General features: G+C 41.9%; 1 protein-coding gene across 5 annotated transcripts in view; it reads left to right on the forward strand.

Annotated features, from left to right (window-relative positions):
• Positions 1-19500, forward strand: part of VPS8 (VPS8 subunit of CORVET complex) — an 818099-nt gene that overhangs the window by 726918 nt on the left and 71681 nt on the right. The window lies entirely within an intron of this gene.

Raw genomic sequence — 19500 nt, forward strand, 5'->3', positions numbered from 1 at the left:
ATTCTTTCCACTATTACAATTGTTGGAATATATGGTTTAATAAAGTCTGGCAAAGGTCACATAATACCTAAATAAGATTTTCAACTAGATTTCTCTGATTTGGAATAAAGCAGACACTTTCTTTGTTGAAGACCAAAAAAAACCCATTACAGATCTGTGAATTCTATGATTGTTCTCCTGTCTCTTCTCTCAAAACCTCATAAATATTTTTGTAAATCTGACCAGTTTTCCAGGAAACGTTTACTTGTATAATAATTTAATTTCAAAACCGGAACTGGAGGTAAGGACAAAAAAAAAATCCAAAAATTTTTAAAACAGTGTGAATTTATTTTTTGTTATATTGCTCCTGTTTTGTTTTATATGTTGTTTTTTTTTGGGGGGGGGGGATTGCTTATTTAGCTTATATTGTTTTTGTCAATTTAGGAAGAGGTTGGCCTATGTACTTCTTTATTTTATTTATTTATTTATTTATTTAAGGTTTTTATATACCGGCAATCATGAGCACATATCTTGCTGGTTTACATGAACGGGAGTGCATTAAATACATCAACTAGAACTGTGGTGATCGAAGGAGCAGTTACAAATAACAAGGGTAGCAGAACTTGGATAAGAAGGAAGAGATAGGAAAGAATAAACGGTTGAACGGTATACAAATAAATTAAATGCTATGTAAAAATGGCATGATTAATGGCTGAATATTTGAAGTCCTTGGTTTTTATCTATGACGTGATATTAGATTGTGTCTGGGAAAGCTTGCTTGAATAACCAAGTCTTAAGTCCTTTCCTGAAAGTTAAGAGGCAATGTTCCAGTCTGAGATCTGTGGGAATGGAATTCCACAGAGAAGGGCCAGCAGTGGAGGTGGCACGATCTCTTAGAGTGATGTGTTTGGTCATTTTCGCAGGGGGAACTTTGAGGGCGCCTCGGTAGGCATTTCTGGTAGGTCTTGTCGAGTTGTATACTTGGAGGGGGATTTGTAGATCGAGGGAGATGCGTTGATGAATAGTTTTGAAGATGACACAAATGGCTTTGTACATGATACGGAAGTGGACGGGTAGCCAATGTAACTCTTTCAGAATGGGGGATATGTGGTCTCTCTTTCTTGCGCCTGTTAGTAATCGAGCTGCTGAATTTTGAACCATCTGTAGTGGTTTGGAGTAGGAAGAGGGCAGACCTAGCAATAGGGAATTGCAGTAGTCTAATTTTGCAAAAATGACTGCTTGGATGATCGTTCTGAAGTCTTGGGCATGGAAAAGAGGTCTTATCCTCTTCAGAACCTGGAGTTTATAGAAGCAGTCTTTGGTTGTTTTGTTGATATGGGCCTTGAAGTTTAGCCGGTTGTCTATTATCACTCCTAAGTCTCGAACTTGTGTGGTAGGTAGGTTGGTGGGAAGAGTAGTGTTGGAGATGTTGGTTTCCGGAGAAATGAGAAGGATTTCTGTCTTAGAAGAGTTTAAGATGAGGAGTAGGTTGTTTAGTAGTTGTTTGATTTTCAGGTGGCATGATTCCCAGTAGTCAAGTGTTTCAGAATATGTATCTTTGATGTATCTTTGAATGTTTTATAAGGGTAGGGGATTCTGCTTTAATTTTATTTTTGCCTTTTTCCTCCTATCTCCAGCAACTCTCCCCACACCTTCCCTCTAGCTTCTTTTCTTCTTTCTCTCCAGGGTTCCTCTCCCAATCCCCTCCCTGTAGCATCTCTCCTTGCCCCGTCCCCAGCCTCCTCTTTTCAGTGTAATCTAGTGGCACATGCTAGCTGTAGGCAGAACCATTGCCAGAGAGCATGACATCTAGGGCAAGAGTTGTAATCTGTGTCCCACCCTATGGCTGGCTGTTTGGCTCCGTCTCTTCCCTCATGTTAGTACAGGTTGGGTCACAATTGGCCAGCTCAGAGAGAATGTGTGCATGTTCCCCACTTTGTCAGCACCCCTTCAACTTGATACCCAGGCAGACGCCTGACTTACTCATCTAAGACAGCCAGTCTTAGTGGTATCAGTAGGAGAAGAAGAAATGCCTCACCATGGGAGTTAAAAAGAGGTGCCATGGGACCAACCTGGCAGAGGAGGAAGAGAGGCCCTGCCAGGCTGTAGTAGAGGAAAGAGAGGCCTCTGGGCTGATTCAAGTGGCAGAGACAATGGCTGAAGAGAGAGACTGCCAGGCTAGGCCAAATGCAGCTGCAGCACACACATGTACATCTGTCCCCAAACCAAGTCCCACCTACCTCAGTTAGTTTCCTGTAATTTGCTGGATTCCTGTAATTCCCCAGGAAATGCCAAATTCTGGCAAGGGCCTGATTTTGCAACCCTTATTGTGAAATCCCAGGAAACCATGGGCTGCTGCAGAAAACAAGAGACTTTGGTTAATATCATGACATTTTACTCTAGGTGCCCCATCTTTCCCAAAGCATCTAGAAATCACATCCCATACCAAAGACTTTTTGTTGCAGTTATACTGGTTGCATCGCAGTATGAGAAAAAGAGTCAGTATGTTCATCTTGATCACGGAAATACTTTCTTGTAGGACAATAACAAATCTATCTATCTATCCAGATCAGAATATATTTAAAGTTGGAATGAAGCTTTTAGATAAGTGAAGTTCACTAACAAAATAGAAAAGCAGTCCACAAATAGCCAGATCATCCCCAACATATTTATTGGTATCATTACCAATAAAATTTAATAGCTTGATCTTATAAATTGGAAATTGCTTTAGTTGTGGCTATGATTCTTTAGAATGCTTAAGATAAAGCACAATATTATCTACATGTAAAGATATAGACTGGTATTTATGTCTATGCAGCAGTAATCTCCTGTATGTTGACATATCACCCCTGCCGGAGTTTCCACTGCAAAAGTGAATCATAATGGGGAAATGTGCAGCACTGTTTCATGTCATATACTGATATGAAAGAGCTGGTTTTTTGCCCATTTAACATAATGGAGAACAATGGTCGGAAATAAAATGCCTTAAACCAAACTTGAAAAGAATCGCAAATATATATAGCCATTCCATTTGAACGAATGTGTCCTCTCTACTACTACTACTACTACTACTACTACTACTACTACTACTACTACTACTACTACTACTGCTGCTGCTGCTGCTGCTGCTACTTATCATTATCATAATGCACCAAGACATACGCAGCACTGAAAACGATCTCAGCATCTCAAAGGTTGCTACTGTGCAACTTGTTGTTAATGTTACCCCATTGTATCACAACAAAAGGCATCTAATATTTGCCAGAGAATACCTACCCTGCTCAAATCCCATCTGGTCTGAATTGACCAAAGGTGGGATAAGTGATTCTGGGCCTAAGGCAGGGATTTTAGATAATCATAATTAAGAAGTGATAGTCTATAAAATATACAACATTCAGGCATTTCCCTTTTTAAGAATGAAAGCAAAACAAGCATTTTTCATTTAAGTCTGCACATCTTCCCTAAGGGCATGTTTTATAAAATATTTAAAACCTGTTACTGGTGTTGCATAGATAAAAGTTGCTGCAAAACTGAGAAATCTATAAAAAATAAAACAAAAAAAACTTGCAGCCCATCTAGAAAAGAGATTATTTTGATGGCTAAGTATTACAATAAAAAGGTATTGGCTTGTTTGTTTTTTTTTGTTTATTGACCTTTATTTCCATAGTTGATCTGGGTAAAAAGTTCTATTGGCCATATTAATCCTGGAGAAAACCGGAATTTTTGTTGGCTATGATACCTTTTATTTGACCAGCAAAAAAAGATGTCATACTCTCTGAGCTTTTGAGAGCACATAGGTCCCTTCATCTGAAGAACTGAGATAAGGTGATGTACTTTTGAAATATTGCATAGCAGCCAATTTTCTTTACAATCTTCGAGGTCTAAAACGTAATGCATCATTGCAAAGCTCTTTGAGTGACATTAACCCCTATTTTCAAAAACTCCTGTCCTAATAAAAAATAAAAGGAAAATCCCTCAGACTACTTAATTTCAACTACTTGGACAAAAATATGGCTGTTGAGCTGAATTTTCAACAAAAATAAAGGGAGAAAGTAGCTAAGCCCCTAAAAATAAAGTGATTACTTTTCTAAACATAGAAACATAGAAATGACGGCAGAAGAAGACCAAATGGCCCATCCAGTCTGCCCAGCAAGCTTCCCTCTTTTCTTCTCCCATACTTATCTGTTTCTCTTAGCTCTTGGTTCTAATTCCCTTCCACCCCCGCCATTAATGTAGAGAGCGGTGGAGGAGCTGCATCCAAGTGAAATATCTAGCTTGATTAGTTAGAGGTAGTAGGGGTAGTAACCGCCGCAATAAGCAAGCTACACCCATGCTTATTTGTTTTTACCCAGATTATGTTATACAGCCCTTATTGGTTGTTTATCTTCTCCCCTGCCGTGAAGCAGGGAGCTATGCTGGATATGCGTGAGGTATCAGTTTTTTTCTTCTCCCCTGCCGTTGAAGCAGAGAGCTATGCTGGATATGCATCGAAAGTGAAGTATCAGGCACATTTGGTTTGGGGTAGTAACCCGCCGTGACAAGCCAGCTACGTCCCCGCTTTGTGAGTGTGAATCCTTTTTCTTCTCCCCTGCCGTTGAAGTTATGCTGGATATGCATGAAGTATCAAGTTTTTCTTTCCCCTGCCCGTTGAAGCAGAGAGCTATGCTGGAAATTCGTGATGTATCAGTCTTTCTCCCATGCCGTTGAAGTAGAGAGCCATGCTGGATATGCGTCGAGAGTGAAGTATCAGGTACATTTGGTTTGGGGTAGTAACCGCCGTAACAAGCCAGCTACTCCCCGCTTTGTGAGTGCGAACCCTTTTTTCTTCTCCCCTGCCGTTTAAGCAGAGAGCTCTGCTGGATGTGTGAAGTAACAGTTTTTTCTTTTCCCCTGCTGTTGAAGCAGAGACTATGCTGGATATGCATTGAAAGTGAAGTATAAGAATGGAGTGATCAAGCTAGTTGAAAGGCATCAGGAATAGAGGAAGGTGGAGGTAGTAATTTGGATATTTGGTTTGGGGTAGTAACCGCCGTAACAAGCCAGCTACTCCCGTCTTTGTGAGTGCAAATCCTTTTTTCCACATTTCCTCTTGCTGTTGAATCTTAGAGTGATGTTGGAGTCACAGTAACCATGTGTATGTTTATTGACTAAGGGTATTGTCTCCAGGCAGTAGCCATCATTCTGGCGAGTCACCCACTCTTCATTGGCGGCCTCTTGACTTTATGGATCCACAGTGTTTATCCCACGCCCCTTTGAAGTCCTTCACAGTTCTGGTCTTCACCACTTCCTCCGGAAGGGCATTCCAGGCATCCACCACATCCAGGCATCCAACAAAATCTCCTGTAACCTGTTTCTTTGAAAAATAATCAAATTACAAATTACTTACTTGACAGCCATTGCCCACGCAGCCCTGTCAGTGCATGTCAGACTTGACCTGCAGCATCCTATTTCTTTCCAGTTGTGAGATCTCACACAGCTCTGCTCAATTCATTTGGCTACTGACTAGAAAAACAGTCATTTATTTCCCACCTGGATTCTCTTGCGCAGAGACCATGTTTATGGTGAATTGTGCAATTCTGAAAGTGCAACACCTCCACCAAAACAAATTAGAGCAGCTAATAGGAACCTTGGTATTAGGAATTCATTTTACATACAAATAAACCTGATAATAAGTTGCTCTGTACTATTGTGTAGCAAATCTAGATTTGGTCTCCTGTGCCTCAGCCTGTTGGGAGTTTGGGAGCAGAAGCATAATGCTATGTGAAGTCAGGTAACATGGAATAGACTTAGTTTTTGGGTACTTGCCAGGTTCTTATGGCCTGGATTGGCCACTGTTGGAGACAGGATGCTGGGCTTGATGGACCCTTGGTCTGACCCAGTATGGCATGTTCTTATGTTCTTATCTACCGGTAATGAGTGCAGACCATAACTGTGCCTTGATGTGTGGGCAAGATTTGAGTGAGTGAAAGGATGAAACAGCACATCTGTAAATGGCTCATGGATTTTAAAACTATTTTTACCAAAGAGGTCTCTAGGTAGAACCCCTAGGTATATAACGGCACTTTGACTGTATGGGAATTCTTTATCAGAGAAGGACTGGGAGAATAAAGCCAAAGCATAAATATAAAATTTGGGAAGGTGAGACTTAGAGAGAGAGCCCCAAAATAATATATATTTCTGTAGTCCCTTTAATACCAAAGGGATCGCATCCCAACCTGCATTAACATTTAATATGGTAGAAACATTCATGCATCCACCTCTATGGCAAAAACTCTGGCTAACAATATTGGTGCCTGATTTCTATGGCAGCTTTCAAAAAGCAGGAAGCTGTTGAGATTTGGCTAAGTTGAGGCACAAGGAGCTAATGACTTGCACAGGTTCTGAGAGTCAGTGTGAGAACAGGATTAACGGGTAGATTTTTAAAACATTGCACGTGTGGCTGGGCCTTGCGCACACCGTATGCATCTTCAAAGTGGCCTGGCCACGCTTGTAACTCCTGTTACGTGCAGAAGTGCTGAGCTGAATGAAAGGGGCGGTCCAGGGGATGGGGCTGGAGGCAGCCGGTACAGCGGCCATTTGCTGCTGTACCGGGGAAGGGATCACCGGCCGTGCATGTTGCTACTGCTCAAAAGGAGCAGTAAGCAACAAAATAGAAACTAAAAAAGGTAGGACAAAGGGTTTAGAGGGTGGGGAGGAGAGAGGAAGGGTAAAGAAGGTTAGGTAGGGGAATAGGGAAGTTCCCTTAATTGGAGCAGACTGGGAGGGAACTGGGAAAAAGGACCCATTGTGTTGCCGCACGTAAATTAAAAATTTACCCCCCCCCCCTGCGCGCATGTTAAAATCCACCACACGTGCGCACGCCCCTCATATTTTATAACACACACGCACTTTTATAAAATAGCTGCGTCCATGTGTGCGTGCCGGGAAGCGTGCGCACAAGGACGCACACGCATACGTTTAAAAATCTACCCCTAATCTGGGGGAGGACAATATTGATTTATGCATATAAATTGGCTGAGAATTACCCTCCCTCAATATGGCTAAAAATATGGGCATTGTTCTACATCATTTGGATTTTTAGCTGCATTTAGAAGAGTTATTTTGGAGATGATTGAAAATTGACACATGTAAATCGTATATTCAAGTCTATGCATGTCATTTTCCAAAGAAAATCTACCCACACAAAACGAAGTGCAAATGTCCACAGGTATTTTGTACCCATGGCAAGTTTCAAAGTGAAAATATGCATGTACTTAGTCCCAGTGCAGACAGGCTGAAAATTGCTCCTGGCTCTTTTCTCTGAATACTGGACCACACCATCAACAGAAGCAAAGTTTATACTAAATATGTTGTACCAGATGAAGAGTTTAGACCTTTTGCTTATTACAGCTTTACATGCATGAGTTATGATCCTGTCTCCACTAATCCAGAGTAACAGGGGCTTCATTTAATCTGATGCCGTATTACACTCCTTAAAAATGGCATATATTTGTGAACAATATCAGAGATGCTCACGTAAAAGTAAGGTATCTCTTGGCTTCAACCTGCTGATGTTCTTCAGCTGTCTTACTGCTTGACTCTTGTTTTCCATAAGGTTTTCTCATGGAATTTTGTGTTCACTCTTCAGACAGTTTAAGAACTCTTCCATACTGTCCAGTCCAGAGGGAAATGTCAAGCAGCACGTTAGCTCTAGTTCGGTCAATAAAGCTCAGCGATTTAGGAGTTGCACGTGGCGGTCACCTCATGTATAGCCTAATATTGCTATCAAGATCAGAACCATGGTCGTTTTCCTTTCCCTGCCCAGCAGCAGTTTTTTTGGTGAAGGCAGCAATTTGAGATTTAGTCATTAAAAGGTGGCTAATATTATTTTTGCAGTCTTTATTTGGTCGTGCATGTTGAAGATTTTCATTGGAAATGGAATGAAACTGCTATATGATTAGTTTGTGATGGTTTCATCTATTGTACCATGCTGGGAGCACTTTTTATTTTTTTCCATGATCCAGCAGTTGATAAGTTGAAATAAATAGAACAACTACTCTGAGTTAGCCCTAAGGTTTTTTTTTCTCAGGTCAGGAGTGCAAGAAGAAGCCTCATTCAATATGAGTACCCAATCATCCTATCAAAATGTGAAAACTGTTAGCTGTAACTAAATGTGGCCTTTGTGCTGGTGTAAGTGGCCATAAGTAGTGATAATTAGGACTATTCCTGTATCTTTCTGCCTCATTTTTTGATGTTTTATGTTTGATGCACATCAGTACCTTAAATCCACCCCCTTAAATCATATGCTGCTCCTTGACATTTCAGTATACCAAATATATAACTGCACTTTGTTGCATTGAAATGTAACTGCCAAGCACTCAGCCACTTCTCAAGCTTTCTTAGAAATCTCCTCATACTATCTATTCTCTCAGCAGTGTCCATTCTCTTAGAAATTTTAGTGTCATCTGCAAAAAGGTACATATTTCCTACTAACCCCTCCAGAATATTTCTCATAAATAATATTGAATAGACTTGAGCCCAAGAGCAATAGCTGAAGCAGACCCCTTATCGCTTTCCTCCATTTACCATTACCTCTCTTGTCTCTCTCTTCACCATTTTCCTTTTCTTTTTTTTTTTAATTCATTATTTATGCAGTTTTAATATGATTTACAGAATAAACCCAATTTTTCACAACTTTGGGAAAAAATTGAAAACAAATACAAATAGAGAAATTAAATATTTTACAACACAGTTATCCTTACATCATCTTCCCCTCATTTATCATATTTAAACTATTTAAGCGGCAATGTATGAGATCCAAGATTTACAGGAACATTTACTTCAAAGAAAACATTTATAAACCAAAAATATTGGGAGGAATACTGCTTCTTTACTTCATGCACGAGACTAGGTTACACTCCCCACATTCTTATGGCTATCTATAAATGATCGTAGATGGTCTGGTTCATAAAATATATAGCGATTATTATTCAAAGTTAACACACACTTGCAAGGATACCTAACAGTTACTTTAGCACCTATCGCCTTTGCCTCCTGGCACATTTCCAGCATCTTTTTTCTCTGGATTTGCGTTGTTTTTGTAATGTCCGGGAAAATCCAAACCTTTTGCCCGTAAAATAGTTTCTCCCTATTTCGCAAAAATGATTTTAAAATCATATCTCTATCCATCAAAAAAACAAAGGAAACAGAAACTGTTCCACGCAACTCAACTTACTCCTCCGCTAACGATTCGAGGAATGCTGTTAAATTACTGCCAGGGTTCGGGGGTAAATTCTCCAAATTTGTTTTTTTAATATAATAGATGTTTGCCAATGTTGGAGTCAATTCAGGAGAAATTTGCAAGATTTCTGTCAAATATTTCTTAAATTGATCTCTTAGTGAAATCATTCTTACTTGTGGAAAGTTCAAAATCCTTAGGTTCAACTTTCTTTGCATATTTTCCAGATTTTCAAGTTTCCTGAAATTCTCCAAATCCGATTTTACCAGTTTTAATTGTACTTCTTGTATCTCTTTAGTTTTAATTTCCAATTCTTGGATTTTTACGTCATGCCTTGCTACCATAGGTTCAATTTTTTTCAGTACTTTCCTGATTCTTCATTAGGTTCTGAGTTAACACCGAAATCGCTTTCTCTAGTGTTACCAACGCACTCCAGACTGTTTCTAATGTTATTTCTGGTGGTTTAACCAATTTTAGAATGTGGCTTGTGCCTACCTTAGTTCCTCGACAAACCTCTGAAATTTTCTCAATTTCGTTGGTCGAGTCCCCCATCCCCCGTCAGATTGAAGCCGGCAGCACTCTGCTCACTATTCGCCCATCTCTCACTCCTGCTCAAGGAGCTCTGCTGTTCCTCCACAACCGCAGTGCTAGCCTCGATTACTCTCACGGCAAACTTTCCTCTCGCCGCCTCAGTGACCGCACCCTTTTCCAACGGAAGCTGTAGGGCAGCCCAGCCCGGGTCCTGGATGTTGCCTCGGGTCGGGGGGGAGAGCGTCTCGGGCGCTCCAGGACTCAACGACGCTTGTATGTCCTGGGGTGAGTCTGCGTGCTCCTCGCTCGGCACCCCCGCAGACCCTCCTGGAGTTGAAGCAACAGTCGGAGCAAAGAAGCCCTCAATCGTCGGTTGGGAGGGCATCATCACTACAGGCGCCGAGGAGTCCTGGCGGATCCGACCCTTCCTCTTAGTATGTGGCATGAATTTTCGAGGTAAGTATGCTAAGTTGAGGAGCCTCTCTGTTGCGACCTCTCCCTAAGCCGCCATCTTGGATCCTACCTCTTCACCATTTTCTAATACTGGACGTCACCTTAGGACCCATTCCCAGGTTTCTCAGTTTATATGCAGGATAGTATCAGAAGCTTTGCTGAATTCTTGTGCACAGTCTTGATCTAAATCTCTGCTCACTCTAAGAAATAGATTAGATTACTTGAAACAATCTTTCTTTGGTAAAACCATGCTGCTTCAGATCCTGCTTCTCAGAATTCTAGTTCTTTCACTGTCCTTTCCTTTAGAAGTGTCTCCATTCATTTTCTCACCACTAAAGTCAGATTAAACAGGCCTGTAGCTACCAGTCTCTTCTCTGTTACAAATTTTATAAAAAGGGACAACATTTACTATTCTCCAGACTTGTCTCCAAAGATCAATTGAACCTTACTGGAACCTCTCTGAGCTCCCTTAATATTCTAGAATGCAGCCCATGTGCCCCATAAGTTTGTCCACTTTCAGTTTTGCTCGTCCCATGCAAACCCTCTCTTCTCTTCTGTAAATGATGTAGCATCTACCCTGCTACCTGATGTACTTCTGCCAACTACTGGTGATCTTTCTCCAATCACTTCTTCAGTGAATACTGAACAAATGTATTTGTATAGTGCTTCTGCCTTTTCCTTGTTCCCTCCATGTATTCCTTATTTTTTCCTTTGGGCTTAAAATCCCATCTCTGCACTTTTTCTATTTACTAACATATCAGAAATAAGTCTTGGCACATTGCTTTACCACCTTAGCTATATTTCTTCTGGCCACCTTTCCCTGTTTCCCTTGGCTTTTTCCTCCCTGCTCTCCTCTTTCTGAAATGCCTTGTAGCTTTTAAAAGCATTTTTCCCTTACTTTTTCTGCCATCTCTTTTGGAAATCGTACTCTTTCTTCTATTTCAGTTCCTAATATAAAGATTTGTTGTTCATTTTATAGCATCCTTTTACTGTTCTACTTCAGAGATGTTTCCACCCTGCCAACTCTACATTAAGGTACTCCCACATTTTAACAAAGTTGGTACCCTTGAAGTCCAGGACTGCCCCCAAAAGTTTAAGGAATTACATAATTTAAAAACAGTAACATTTTTAATTCATACATACATAAAATTAATTGAGAAAAGCCAAACAAGTGCTTTGGTAGATACACCACCAATATAAAGTCTTGGACTACTGAAGTTCTTTGAATAGGGCATGTCAGGATTCCCAAAAGCTTGCATTTTTAAACAGTCATCAGCCCTTATATTGATATTTCCTTTGCTCTTTGTTGGTCATCTGTTAATTATAGTTTTGGGAAAGCACTACTACTACTGTATCTTTGAAATGTTGCATAGCACACAGAGGATACAGCTTTCTTTAAACTGTTATATTTTGAATGTAATAGAGTACACTTTTTTTTGTCCCAGCAAGTTTCGTCTCCTTTGGGCTTTCAGTCCAGAACTGGAATATGGCACCATGAACCTTCATTTGCAACTGACCTGGAATTATTTCCCTATTTTATTTCTCTTTATTTCTTTAGTCCAGTCATTGTAACAACATTTCTCAGAGGCCATGCACCGGAGCTGCTCCTGGATTCCTATAATCATGGGCATTGCACATAACAGACACATTTGTGGGCTGTATTATAGAGATACTTTATTTTATTTTTGTGTAGTGATGATAAATTATCCTTTTGTATATAGGTATCATGCTAGTAGGGTTAGGGATAATGTACTAGATGCTACTCCATTATCAATAGCTGACAATTTCCACATTATGGAATTAGAACATTTATTGAGTGACCCTCCCACTCTTAAATCACACAAGTAATTACAAACAGTGGAGATGTATTAATAGAATATCTATCCATTGTATATGTGTGTGGAATAACATACATTGTGACTGTGGTTCTGAAGATATGTACACACACCTCAGGAACATTGTGAGCCATGTGGTCAAAAGAGTGTTTCCAGGGTTACGTGATGTGCTAGCCCAGAGTGGACGCACGGGTGCTGAGCTTCTCGAACGTAGAGCACAAAATTCTTCTTTTCCCTGGCAATAACTATCTGTTGGACTCAATAAAAATGGCTAATGACCCTCCAAAGAAGTACCTACTGGCTTTTTGAGGTGATCAAACCAGGAAAACTGAAAGGCAGCCTAAAAACTCCACCGCAGAGAAGCCTGACGAGCGGAAAGACCAGGCCTTGAAGCACCCCCTTATGAATTTGACATAAATGCTTCAGACCATGATTGATTCATTTTTTGAAAAACTTATGTTCAGCATTACTGCCAAGCTCTGGGTTTTCATCAGAAACGTAGCAGAGTTGGTGGCTTTAGAATATCTTTTTATTTGGAGGCCACAAAGACCCAAGTAAAGGAGCTGAAGGACTCTTTGAATGGTACATATTGGAAGCTGGATCTGCTTGAAAGACACTTGCTGGAGACCATTGAGAAGATAGACGATATCGAGAATTGGGGCCGTAGAAGAAATCTCCAATTAGTTGATTTCCCAGAGGGGGAGGAGGGATCCAATCTGGTCACCTTCTTCTCCAGCTGGATTTCAGACGCACTGGGGATACCTGCAAAAGAGAACCGCATAAAGACTGAGCGAACCCATCAGTTGCTTGTTCCTCCTCCCTTCCCGGGGGTCCCAACGGAGACTGAGAGTGGTCATTATGCAGCTTCACTACTATCCCAATAAAGTTAAAAACCTTGCTGCAGCTCCTGTGAAGGGTGAATTCTCTATAAACAACAACATGTGTTCTTTTTCATGACTTTTCAGTGGTGCTTCAAAAGAAAAGAGCAGATTTTGCACCAATCAAGAAGATACTGAGGCAACATGGCCTTAAATATGCTTTTCTGTACCTGGCCACACTTACAATTATGGATAGCAATCAGCAAAAGCTTTGTTATTCTCCTATGGAGACTCAATGCTTCCTTGAGTGGCTGGGAGAAAAATCCCCTAAGGCCCATGCAAGAGGAAGCAGTGAAAGCTATTTAAAGGCATTAAGTGAACACTTTAAACTGCCAGGTAATATGTAGTTAAGCCCGCCCCCGGTGAGCTTGGTGCTCAGCTGATGCAAACTTCTTCATTGAACATTATGACTTCCCTGACTGGATAATTCTCAGGTCATTTCACTTTATTTTCAGTTTTGATGTTTTATTGATTTTTTTTTTTTTTAATATGGGTGGGAGTTCAGGTCTTGGTCCTTTCTTCAATGATTCAGTGAATTGGAACCAATATAGTAATGCAACTTATTTTCCATGGCCAATAAGGTCCAATTTACGCTCATATGGATGCTAGGGCAAGTGGTGTGAAGTCACATACTAGTTGCCACCAACACATCATCTATAGCGCCATTTGGAATGCATAGAGGGCATCATCTATGTTACGGACACGTGGTTGCCTATTTTATGGTGCAGAGAGAACATTTGGTCCAACATGCAGAGTTTTGCCAAGGACAGACATCACTCATTTTTCGATGTGGTGTTAGTATGATATGATATGTTGCAGCAGATTCAATTTTTCAAAATGCAAGAGATTGGTTTGTTTCTTTTTTACCTTCATGGCATTGTTAGATTGGGGGAAAGGGTGAGGATATATTGGTGGGGTTTGGGGTGAGATAGCAGAGCTTAGTCCCTGAAGTCTCTCCCACTTAGCTGGCACATAGTGAATGTATATAGGCCAACCAGGACCAAAACCCCTTTAAAATTTGCCTCATGAAAGTGATCTAGAATTCACTTCTTGTCTTATAATCGCTGCTGGGGACTGGAATATGTGTCTGTAACCTGGATTGGGCAGATCAGGTCAGGCTTGTTCAGTTGTGGAGCACAATAAGGGGCTCAAGCTTATGGTACAAGGGCTGGGACTGGTGAATGTTTGGCAGGTGTGGTTTCCGAACAACAGAGACTTCATTTATTTTTCAACTGTGAACAATTCTTATAGCCGCCTGGGCCTTTTTTATGTTCAGAAGGCCTAGGGGTAGATTTTCAGACGAGCGCGAACAGCCTACTTTTGTTTGCGCTCCAGGCGCAAACAAAAGTACGCTGGATTTTAGTAGATACGCGCGTAGTCGCGCGTATCTACTAAAATCCTGGATCGGCGCGCGCAAGGCTATCGATTTTGTATAGCCTGCGCGCGCCGAGCCGCGCTGCCTCCCCCCGTTCCCTCCAAGGCCGCTCCGAAATCGGAGCGGCCTCGGAGGGAACTTTCCTTTGCCCTCCCCTCACCTTACCCTCCCTTCCCCTACCTAACCCACCCACCCGGCCCTGTCTACACCCCCCCCTTACCGTTGTCGGGGGATTTACGCCTCCCGGAGGGAGACGTAAATCCCCGCGCGCCAGCGGGCCTGCTGCGCGCCGGGCCGCGACCTGGGGGCGGGTACGGAGGGCGCGGCCACGCCCCCGGGCCGTAGCCACGCCCCGTACCCGCCCCCAAAACGCGGCCGACACGCCCCCGAAACGCCGCGTCGACCGGGCCCGCCCCCCGACACGCCCCCGACACGCCCCCCTCCGAGAACCCCGGGACTTACGCGAGTCCCGGGGCTCTGCGCGCGCCGGGAGGCCTATGTAAAATAGGCTTCCCGGCGCGCAGGGCCCTGCTCGCCTAAATCCGCCCGGTTTTGGGCGGATTTAGGCGAGCAGGGCTCTGAAAATCTACCCCCTAATGCATAAGGTCAACATAAATGTCATTGTTCCAAGAGAATTAGAAAAAAAATTTGGCATGTTGGCATGAGCTGGAAATGCTGCAAACTGATCAAATTGAGAAATCCTTACATTTCAACTGTCAAAAATATAATAAACATGGGAATAAGGCAGATAAGCTACTGGCTAATCTTTTAAAGAAAATATCAATAAACCTTGATCTCTAAATTTTATACTAAGGATGGGTGGGTCTAGCAATTTTCAGGACATTTATAAAACTTTTAGATCCTATTATTCAGATTTATATGCAGGGAAATCTTTCTGAGCCCAAGAAGTGAGAGATGGTTGATTTGTCATGCTTCTGATCACAGTCCAATAGAGCTGTCATTGAATATTTCCTAGACCTTAGCTGCGGAGCGAAAATGGTGATTTAATCTATCTGTCCTGGGCTGGGAGGATTTCATAGCTATGATTAACAAGATTAAGGATTTTAACAAAATTCATTCAAAGGGGGACTATAATTCAGTGGTGCTTTGGAAGACTTTTAAAACAGTTTTTAGGGTCAAGATCTTCTTAAGAACATAAGAATTGCCATACTGGGTCAGACCAAGGGTCCATCAAGCCCAGTATCCTGTTTCCAACAGTGGCCAATCCAAGTCACTAGTACCTGGCAAGTACCCAAAAATTAAATGAAGCACAAGCTACTACTGCTTATTAATTAATAGCAGTTTATGGATTTTTCCTCTAGGAACTTATCCAAACCTTTTTTTTAACCCAGTTACAGTAACTGCTGTATTCACATTCTGGCTAAAGTTCTGCTGTTAACTCAGAAACTATAGTGCAGCTAGTTAGAAGCAATCAGATGGAATTTGTTAAGGGCCGAATTTCTTCAACATTTTGAATTTATTAAAATACTTTTCACACTCCTCAAAAAAGTAACATGAGGAGGGCCTTTCATATTATTTCTCTGGTCCAGAGGTACAAAATTCAGGGCTTGTTAGTGGCATTGGATGTAAAAAAGGCCTTTGGTACACTGGGAAAGCCTTTTTTTTGTGCAACACTTTGATCCAAAAATCTCACATCAAAATGGTAGGACCTGAGTGTACTCCCCCAGAAGGCTTCCCTCCCACCTGGTTCCTGTTTTATAGGCCAGGATCGCTATGCAATTTAATCACGGATGCCTCCATTATTACTCTGGCAATAATGCTGGAAGTATAGCCAATTCAGGTACTGAGTGGGAGGGAGGGCTTCTGAGAGAGAGTGCCAGCATGGAGGCAGGGGGGTGTTGAGGTGGTAATAACATAAGAAATTGCCATTCAGGGTCAGGCCAAGAGTCCATCAAGCCCAGCATCCTTTTTCCACCAGTGGCCAATCCAGGCTACAAGTTCCTGGCACATACCCAAAAACTAAGTATATCGCATACTACTGATGCTAGTAATAGCAGTGGCTATTTTCTAAGTCAACTTAATTAATAGCAGGTAATGGACTTCTCCTCCAAGAACCTATCCAAACCTTTTTTAAACCCAGCTACACTAACAAATTCCAGAGTTTAATTGTGCATTGAGTGTAAAAGAATTTTCTCCGATTAGTTTTAAATGTGCTACATGCTAACTTCATGCAGTGCCCCTTAGTCCTTCTATTATCTGAAACTGTAAATAACTGATTCACATTTACCCATTCTAGACCTCTCATGATTTTAAACACCTCTATCATATCCCCCCTCAGCCGTCTCTTCTCCAAGCTGAACAGCTCTAACCTCTTTAGCCTTTCCTCATAGGGGAACTGTTCCATCCCCTCTATCATTTTGGTTACCCTTCTCTGTACCTTCTCCTTCGCAACTATATCTTTTTTGAGATGCGGTGATCAGAATTGTACACAGTATTCAAGGTGCGGTCTCACCATGGAGCGATACAGAGGCATTATGACATTTTCCGATTTATTCACCATTCCCTACCTAATAATTCCTAACATTCTGTTTACTTTTTTGACTGCTGCTACACACTGGGCCAATGATTTCAATGTGTTATCCACTATGTCGCCTAGATCTCTTTCTTGGGTGGTAGCTCCTAATATGGAACCTAACATTGTGTAACTACAGCATGGGTTATTTTTCCCTATATGCATCACCTTGCACTTATCCTTTTACTCGCTTCCAGCCCAACATTGCAATGTTTCAGAAGGGAAACTTCCTTCTTCAAGGGTCTGGTAGTTTATTCAATACTATTTTCTCAAAATCCCTGGTTTCTGTATGGCTTTAGCATTCCAGGTCTCCTTGAGGGGGTTACCACTGGCTCCAGCCAATGGATGTGGAAGAGGAATGGGGGGAAACCCCCTCAAGGAGACCTGGACTGCTAAGGCCATACAGAAACCAGGGATTTTGAGAAAATAGTGTTGAATAAGCTAACCAACCCCTGAAGAAGGAAGTTTCGCTTCCAAAACATTGCAATGTCAGGCTGGAAACGAGTAAAAGGACTATAGACAATCAAGTATGCTGGCACATTGATGTGCACAACACATTGCTGTCCTGGAATATCAGGCACAAAGATAAGTGCAGTCTTATAAGAATTCTAAAAGGTTTTAAGTTCACAAAGGCAAAATGCTCTAAAAAATATACAGAGAGAAATATGGGAATCACATTGGATATTTAAAGACTGATCATTATAAAATCTGATGGACATTTAAAACAGAGATGTATCTGTCAGTCCTATACTTATATGAAGATCATATTTTAACATCCCATGAGTTCCTTTCCTTCAAACAGACGTACAAAGTGAGATTATATATTTGTCTGTTGCAGCAAGGATTCTTACACTTTTTTGGTTGACTTGTTTTAGCAGGGTAAACTTACCATATATACTGGTGTATAAGCTGAGGGTATTTCTGGGCCCCAAAATCAAGATTTATCTGTCACCTGTGGATAAGTCGAGGGCAAAACCTAGGAGGCTTATGAAATGGTGAAATCATACTAAGAAACAAACCGATAACTTAAGAAAATCGCTGTCTCTTCTATCAGAATACTTCCCTCCATCCCCCATGGCTGCCATGCTGTCAGAATCCTTCCCTCCCTCCCAATGACTGCCCTCCCTGTTTGAATCCTTCCCTTTTTCCCTCATGTCTGTTCCTGCTGTCGGAATCCTTCCTTCCCTCCCTCCCTCATGTCTGTCCCTGCTGTCAAAAATCCTTCCCTCCCTCCCCCATGGCTGCCCTCCCCGTCAGAATCCTTCCCTCCCTCCCCCATGGCTGCCTCTCCTGTTTGAATTCTTCCCCCCTCCCGATTCCTTAACTCACCCGCTGCTTTCTGGATAACAACAGCACTTACATTTGTTCAGAAGCGTCCTTCCTCCCCCACGGTTTCCTAGTGAGGCGATAGGACAGCTTCTCTTCCCAAAAATCCTCCGGATCCCTTAACTTGAACACTCGCTGCTGCTATGATGCCGACGATGAACTTGCGATCACTTAGGCGTGTCCTCCCCCGCGGGGTCCCAGTGGTGCGCTTTGAACCATGTGATTCTAAGAGCACCAATCAGACCCTGGCTTGGGATGGGGGAGGAGGTGCCTGCACAGCTTCAAGTCCCATCGTCGTTCTGATAGCAGCGAGCGGTGAGTTAAGGAATAGGGAGGAGGTACAGAGGAGAAGCTGTCTGAATGCCTCAATGGAACATCTTGAGGGAGGAGGCAGGATGTGCCTTAGCAACTGCAAGTTTTTGGGTACTTGCCAGGTTCTTATGGCCTGGATTGGCCACTGTTGGAAACAGGATGCTGGGCTTGATGGATCCTTGGTCTGACCCAGTATGGCATGTTCTTATGTTCTTAAGTGTTGTCCTCATAGCAGTGGGTGAGTTAAGGAATAGGGAGGAGGTGTGTGTAAACCATTCAATCATGCATCTTGAATTACGATACCGGCATTCATGTGGATTGACCTGTGAATAAGATGATCGCGATTTTAAGGATTGATTTTTTGGGGAAAATTTCTCGACTTATATACAGTAGGCATATTTTATAACCCACACATATATGATACATGTGGCTTATAAAATACTAGGGTAGATCTGCGTGCAGCTATAAACAAGCGTATATGGGCGCACACACAAGTATTTTAAAGATATGCTTCCAGGGCGTATGTTGGCTAATGTTTGAGTGAAAAAGCAAGTGTTTAGAAGTGAAATGTTCAGTTGCAATTGGCAGAATTATGCCAGTTTATATGCAAATAAGCAGTTCATGCAAAATTATACATTCAGTTGGTTTCAATTTTCCCGCTAACCTACATGAGGGATCTCAGATACCCTTCTCCGCATTTGGTGCCACTCCAGCTGTCTTATGGTTTGAACCCAGCAGGACTCTATAGTCTTGTGGGAGCTTCTGGCTCCATGCAATTCAAACTGCAAAATGGCTGGAGAAGTGCCTAAAACGGTGACAGAGGTCCCCCACACAGGTTTGTGCAAACATTGACTGGTATTCACTAAACTTGTTAGTTATGTACACAAAATTATTGCAGATTTTGAGCAAAGATCCACCATCCTTTGAATGTGAGGGAATAGGGCTTAGATAATCCCTGCTTTTTCCAATGAAAAATACTATTAGCCTAACAGTAAATATGCCTGTGCAGTAGGAAGCATGTCTCCTCTTGTCTGAGTGCTGCCGCCTCCACCATCAATGTT

The sequence above is a fragment of the Rhinatrema bivittatum genome, chromosome 6, assembly GCF_901001135.1.
Source record: "Rhinatrema bivittatum chromosome 6, aRhiBiv1.1, whole genome shotgun sequence".
Taxonomy (NCBI): domain Eukaryota; kingdom Metazoa; phylum Chordata; class Amphibia; order Gymnophiona; family Rhinatrematidae; genus Rhinatrema; species Rhinatrema bivittatum.